The sequence below is a fragment of the Varanus komodoensis genome, unplaced genomic scaffold (assembly GCF_004798865.1).
Source record: "Varanus komodoensis strain SLA01 unplaced genomic scaffold, ASM479886v1 scaffold60, whole genome shotgun sequence".
In the NCBI taxonomy this organism is placed as follows: Eukaryota; Metazoa; Chordata; class Lepidosauria; order Squamata; family Varanidae; genus Varanus; species Varanus komodoensis.
This window is the reverse complement of record NW_025336223.1, coordinates 3199543-3206916: the sequence shown is the minus strand read 5'-3', so window position 1 is coordinate 3206916 and position 7374 is coordinate 3199543.

Below are 7374 nucleotides of genomic sequence, written 5' to 3'. Positions count from 1 at the left end.
CTCACATACTGTGCCCACTTATGACTTAACATCCATATAACCACACTTTTTCTTAGTCAACTTTCTTACTCTGCAGGTGCAGTTCTTGGATATTCAAAGATCTGGATATTTCGGGTACTTCTATGGGCATCAACATGAATTTTCCAGGTGGGTGGGCAGTTTATGACTTATTTATATTTTAAATGAGGCTCAGCGTGGAATAGTTAATTTATTTTATTGTAAAATAATGTTGTAAGCTGTCCAGGGACAACAGTAATGGACAGCATACACATCTTTTAAATAAATAAATAAATAAATAAATAATTCAGTGGGTAGTGCACATTCCTCCAGCACACCTGTGCAGTTCCCACAGGTGTGCTTTGTGACTTAGCATCATATTCCATGACATGTAGAAGCCAATACACAGTAATTGAAGATCCTCGGCTAGTGCAGATGTGTATTATATTCAAGAAGCATCGTGGACTTCAACAAAGCTTTATTTGGAGAGAGAGAGAGAAACACACAGACACACACACCTAGGAACAAGAGAAAATCACACATGCACCAATACAGTGCACCTGACCTGAGAACGTCAGGTTTGATATTTTATGGCATCCTTGCCCTTATCATAACACTGACAGTTCTGCATGACCTGCCTGGAATGCTTCTGCTATCTTGTAAACAGACTCTAGAGCAGTCTTCCCCAACCAGGTGCTGTGCTGTCCAGATGTTTTGGAGAACAGCTTTCAGCATTCCTCACCATTGTCCATGCTGGCTGGAGGTGAAGGAAACTGATGCCTAAAACATCTGGAGGGCATCAGGTTGGGGAAGGTTGTTTTAGAGAGTAACAGTCACGTCTGTGTGGGATGTCTCTAGCAACATGAGGAGAAATGGGTGTGCTTGATCAGATTCTGAAGAAGCCTTCAGGACTCATTTAAACTTCCCCTTGTTATTTATCCACTTTTTACACCAGCTGACAATACAACTTTTAAGGAAGGCTCGAATCCCAATGCTCAGCGGTGTCTTTTTGGAATTACACATATTCCTGGAACTGCACGTTTTGTTTAAGGTTGCACATTTAACTCTGATAGCACCCTCGGAGACTGTAAAAACAAAGCTGGAGCTGCAGTTTGGGAGGTCCTGCTTTGGGGGAAAGATGCCTGAATCTGTTACAGCTGCTCACTTTTTGAAAATACTGATTTAGATGCTGTATTGAAATGTTATGATGTTCTATTGCATTGTATCTTGTATTTTACTGTATTATATAAACTGCTGTGACCCCCCCCCCCCCAGAGAACTTTGGCTATTAGGCAGAATAGAAATGAAATGAACAGGACTACTTTCCGGGACAGGTGTAACCCCTACTTTCCCAGCCATAGCCCTGCCTCCTGCAATATGGCATTTTCCCACACACATCGGCAGGGTAGTTCTTTAAATGTTTATAAGCTCAGAAGAAAAGATTAGGGAGACCCAAATCGTGAATGCCTGTTTTGCTGCTGCCTTTTCTATTGTGTAGATACAGCATTGCTCCAGTTCTGCTACACTGGAGTTCATGGGGCTGCTGCAATTACTCCTCGCAGGGAAGATCCACCAAAGGCTGAATGGATCCAGGAGGCTTCGCATGCCCAGACCCTGGGCACGGTGCCCATTGCTATGACTTCTTCAATGGCCAAAACCCGTGAAAGGCAGGAGTAGACTGGCTTCTCACAAAAGGAGTGGGCAGAATAATGGCTGCACAATAATGCCTCCTATGCTGGATTCTACAAGGCTCCTGACTTTTCTTTTTTTAAAGGAAAGCTGGGAATCTGGAGATTATGGCTTATGGTGGGGAGAAGCAACTTCACTTCCCTGCCCCTTCCTGAGGTCATGGATGGGTGCTTCCAGAAGAAGGCTTTCAGAGCTATCAGTCAAAAGGTATTTTGCACCTAAATGGGCTTTTCCTCTTTAGCAGATTTTCTCATTTTTCTGGCAAGAAAAAAAGATGGATAATATGGCAGGAAAAAACAGGTGGCTTAGAAATGGAAGTCAATGATGTCTGAACTCCTGATAAAAGTCTGTGTTCAAGGCAGTGTGATTTCAGAATAAAAGTCTCCTTTGGAAGCAATATGATATTTATAGCTCTCTGTTTATAGAACTGTGCTGGAACAATTCCCAACAGCACTCGGGGCCTGGTTCCATCCAGAACGTGTGCTGAATCAATAATGGTAAGAAATTGCACGATACTTGTGGACTCACTTCTTGCTACATCCCATTTCACTGAGGCTTATCTGAGACATTTAGAAGTCTGATGGGATAGGCTTATAGTCCCTTTGCAGCAAGAGAGCTGCAACTCCTGCCCGCCTGAGTAGATTTCAGCAACTCTCTATCTTTCCTTTGGGAGGAAACTTCCCACATATTTTATTGGCACAATAATTTCACAGTAGGCTCCAGGATAATCTGTTTGCAGTAAACTATTGTTGAGAAAAACTACTGAACTATTGTACCGGACTTTGGTATATCGAGGAGATAGGGTGGTCTAACACAATTGCTCCCTCTCTTTCTATATTGCTCCTTCCACCTTAAAAACAGAGCCCCTTAAAACCCAGTTGAGGCTCTCCAGCATGAGAGAATGTGTTATTCTAAACCGGTTGCTGAGCAGGATGGTACGACCTTGGAATGCAGGAGAATAACGTAAACAGTGGAACTTATCATCGTGAGACTTGTTTTGAATAGCACGTAGCATATTACAGCAGGTAGCACCCTAAAATTTAGGATAAAAAGCCTCACAGCTCTGCCCAAGGTGAGCTTCGATACAGACTTGACCAGGGAGAAAGGGAGCTCTGACCTGACCTGACTTGACCTAGGGAAGGTTCTGCATACTGGCCAAATTGGGGTATTCCTTATCACCAAGGGGGCTCCCGACAACGGACTGAGGAAAGCCAGCTTGCTTGATATTGTGTGTGTGTGTCTACACATATGTATATTTCTTCATGTTGTTATGCCTGCTTGTATTATTGTGCCTGCTTTAGAATAAAATCTTTAGACTTTAACCCACTTGTGTGGTTATTGCTTCTGGATCCAAAAAGAAACCTTGTCTTGGCAAAACAACCAGCTCTCTGCTGGACGTCAAGTTAGCCTGATGTATTATCGCAGAGAGAATGACTACTGACTCGATCTCAGCAGTATCTTAATATGAAAGAGCGGTGGGGGAAAAAAGCAAATGGGGGAAAAAGGAGAGGGAAGCAAAAGCTGCAGGGAAGGGGTATGATACAAGGCCCAGCGTCACCACATGTGAGGGCTTCTTTTGAGGCACACATGCGTTCAGCCTGTTCTGCTAAACCTGCTTAAAGTCTTCTGTGCAATTATGATGCGCCAAAGGTCCCAGGTGCACAGAACATCTCCATCCAACACTGCTGGGGCACACCTCACATATCAAAGTTGGAAGCTGAGGGACTCTTTCCTGCCTCAACAAGCACAGGATTGCATCCTTAGGCTGCAACCCTCTACACACTTATCTGGCACTGATTCCAGTTGAACCCAGTGGTACCCACTTCCAAGTGGATGTATAAAGGATGGCACTGTTAGAGGCCTTTTTCAGATGTTCTTTGTCAGTGTGTATAGGCCTGAGGAACAACCTTCACATGCATCCCTGCCCCTACACAGTTCAGCCCAATCAGCAGAAGAGGGGTTTGATTAAGGGGCAATAATAAAAGCTGAAACCACACAAAGGTAGCTTCTTATTAAAGTTGTAGGGGACTTAATTAAATGTGACTTACATTTGACTAAACACTGTAGAACTTTTGCCATGCCAGATAATACAGCTCCATATTAAGCCCCCAAGTGGAAGCAGCATTTTGATTCCAGCTGGCTATGGAAAGGCAGTTTGAACGTTTCAGCGGTGTGAATGTTTCCCCAAAATCATTTCTTTCAACATCTGAGATGGCACCAAGATGGCAGGCCTTTTATCAAACAAATACAGCTGGCTTTTATTTCAGCCTGATCAAGAATGTCTGCTGTAACCCATCTATACTCCTGTCAAGTCTCTTGCCATTCCCAGCTGGTTAACTCTTGCTGGGTTTTCTGCAGTTGGACCCTTTTTTGCAACTGCTGATTCAGCAGCAAAGCCTCTGTTTCCAGGTGAATGGTTTTGACTTTTTTCTTCCAATGAGTCTGGCTAGGCTGGACTTTTACCAGCAGAGCAGATTGGACCTGCTTAGAGCTTTTCTTCCAAAAGAGTTGATTTACCCCATTAAAATCAGCAGGCTTTTTGATCTGTGACATTACTGTTTCTGCAGATGAAAAAAGCAGTAGAGCCTAGTGGCCTGCCAAACTGTTAGTGCTTCTGTATCCACACACCTGTCCAAATAAATGTAGGCCTTAATTTAACATTGTCAGAAAATTATGAGATTACAGACAGATTACCTGTAATCTGAAGTTCAGATATTCTTTCAAGGTCTCATTAATTTTATTCAGCTCACTAACTACTGTAAATTTTAATTCCTAATTTGGACTCTGTTCAAAGTTCAATCACCCTAAACAGGAATTTCCACATGGAGTTTTTGCTGGGGATTCATCCATCTCAGTCAGATACCCTTGACATAGAGGCATTCACTATCTATTATCACTCAGTTCACTCATTATCACTCACCTTCTGGAGAGGAAGGTTCCTGTGTACTCAGGGAGTCCCAGACTTTCAGTTTTGGGAAGCACCTGAAAGGAAAGCAGGAGGCATCTGATAAGGGTGGGAGATATGGCCCCATTATTGGGGACAGAGGGAAGACTAACTTGTTTGCTCCTTTGGCTGGAGTAAGAAGGGGGCAATGTGGCTTCATCATGAGCCATATTATGATTCAGTCTACAGACATGAATCAAAACAAAAGGATCTCTATAACAACATTGTTTTTGTGCCTGCCCAGTTACAACTTTGTATGTTAGAAAAGGGGGCAAAAGGATGCATTTTCCTCACCTTTTAATTTTTTCTCAGATCCTAGAATCCAAAAACTTCCTCTCTCTTTTGCTGATTGGCACTTCTTCTGCATAGTGACAAAAGGTGAGCCTTTCAAAATGTTGGTGTTGGTTTTGCAATTGTTCTCCTGTCCACTCATTGACATCTCGAGCTATGTTTTCCAAAATAAAGGGTAGAAAGCAAATCCTTTAGAGATACAGATTGGCCAAACGCAGCTAGACTCCCAAAGCTTGATTTCTGCCCAGGGCATATTGCGGGAGAAGGCAAGGAACGCATCTAGCGACCTGCCATGGCATTTCCCCCCTGTATTTATATGAGCTTCGCCAGTGGATTCTGTCTGACCTCTAGTGGTGGTGGCAGGCAAAAGCAGTTCAGGGCAGAATGTTTTCAGTCTAATCCCTGTACAGGAAAGCACCCTTAATTTAGTTTAACTTCGCCTAAGTGGACTCCGGGGGATGGTAGAGGACAGGAAGGCCTGGAGGAATGTTGTCCATGGGGTCGGGCACGACTTCGGGACTAACAACAACAATTCACATGTATGTGTGCATGCATGCACATATTTATGGGAGTGGGTGGAATTGTCCTCACTGAGTTCTAATAACTTTGAGCCCTTTACCTGTCTGGAATTTCCCATATAGCTGTGCTGGTGAACATATAAACCACTTTCTATCACACCCTTAAACAATCTTTAAATAACAACAACCCAGTTTACCTACTAAAAGTGTGACTATGAAAGTAGATTTAGATGAGGTTAAGCGATTACCTGAGGAAATTATGTTTTATTAACATTAATAAATGAGTAATTAATCATTAAGGTGAAAAAGCTTCTGGAACTGAATCTTAAAAACAATTTAGCATACTACTTTGATCCTAATTATTCCTAGGGGTTGCATGCGATGCTATACCTACTTAGAATAGACCTGTTGAGTTCAAGTCTCTTTCATTGTAATGCTTCTACTCTAATATTAGATAAAACTCACTCCATCCATAGTGGAATCTTATATATTTCCTCAAAAGCGACTCTCACTGTTTCAGTGAGGTTATTCCATGGCTTAGTATTAAATACACCGGACATGTGGGCTTGGCGACCAGCCATTACTGCTTTGTTCATATGGCAGTCCGAGTCTTCTCCTCCGCAAGCCTGCTTTGCTGTTCTTTGCCTCATGGAAGGAGGCCCTTCTCCGGGAGCCCTCCGTGAAGGACATTAGGAGGGTGAGTACCCGAAGGAGGGCCTTCTCTGCGGTGGCGCCTAAGTTATGGAATGCGCTCCCCAGAGAGGTCTGCCTGGCGCAGTCATTATTTGCTTTTTGGCGCCAGGCCAAGACTTTTTTTATTTAAGCAGCATTTTAATTGTTGATTTTATTTATTGATTTTAACAACTTTGGCCAGGATGTCTCCAACTGCATTTTATTAATGATATTTATTTGTAAGCCACCCCGAGGCTTAGGCAAATTGGGCGGCATATAAGTCCGCTAAATAAAATAAATAGTTACACGAGCCTCACTGGCAGTCTGTCCGATGCTGTCTGCTCTGTCCAGATGCTGCTGATAGCCTCAGGTGCTCGTCCCCCCCACCCCGGGGGGGACCTCCTGACTGGCTTGGCTACCAAAGAGACCAGTGGCTGGTTTTTCCACGTCTGTGCCATCTGTAGGAGTCTCCTGCAAAACCTTGAGCGTGGGCAGGGGCTTGAGGGTTGGAAAGAAACTTCGTCTGGTCTCCAATGCCCATGTATAGGGCTGCACGCCTATTGGTTGGTTGGGAGCTTGGTTGTCTTCCCTAAACACGGGACGGCCCGCTTGCTTCTGAGTAAACATGCTTAGCATCGGGCTGCATGCACCATAGGGAGCACAACCTGCCAATGTGCACGCTATCGATAAGGTTCGTTTCTGGCTCCTCAATATGATATATGAATCCGGATATTTCAACAGCATAGCCCTTATTACATAGACTCAGAGAGTCAGAAGGGCCACATAGGCCATCGAGTCCAGCCCCCTGCTCAGTGGCGGAATCCAGCCTAAAGCTCCCCCGGCAGATGGCTGTCCTGCCTGTTTGAATCCCTCCAGTCGTGGCGAGCCCACCACTTGGAGGCGTGCATTTGGAAGCCCCTCAGCACACGCACACGCTTTGTCAATGCTCTCAGCTAAGTCCAACGGACCCTTCAGGGACAAGAGTTTAAGATTCCAGCTGCTTCGCAGGATTTATGCATGTTTATCCTGAAATAAACTTTGCGTTCATTCAGTGGGATTTGATTCCCAGTAAGTTCCATCCGGCCTCACTCTTTATATCACCCCCTCACCAACGCACTCTATACCTTGTAAAACACCTATATATCGCCCTACGAGGATAACACTTCATGCATCGTGGCCTCGAGTTCACGAAAGTTCGTGCATGATGTAACTGGATTAGTAAAGGTTAACGGGCCACACGTTTCACCGCTGTTTTTGCTGCAG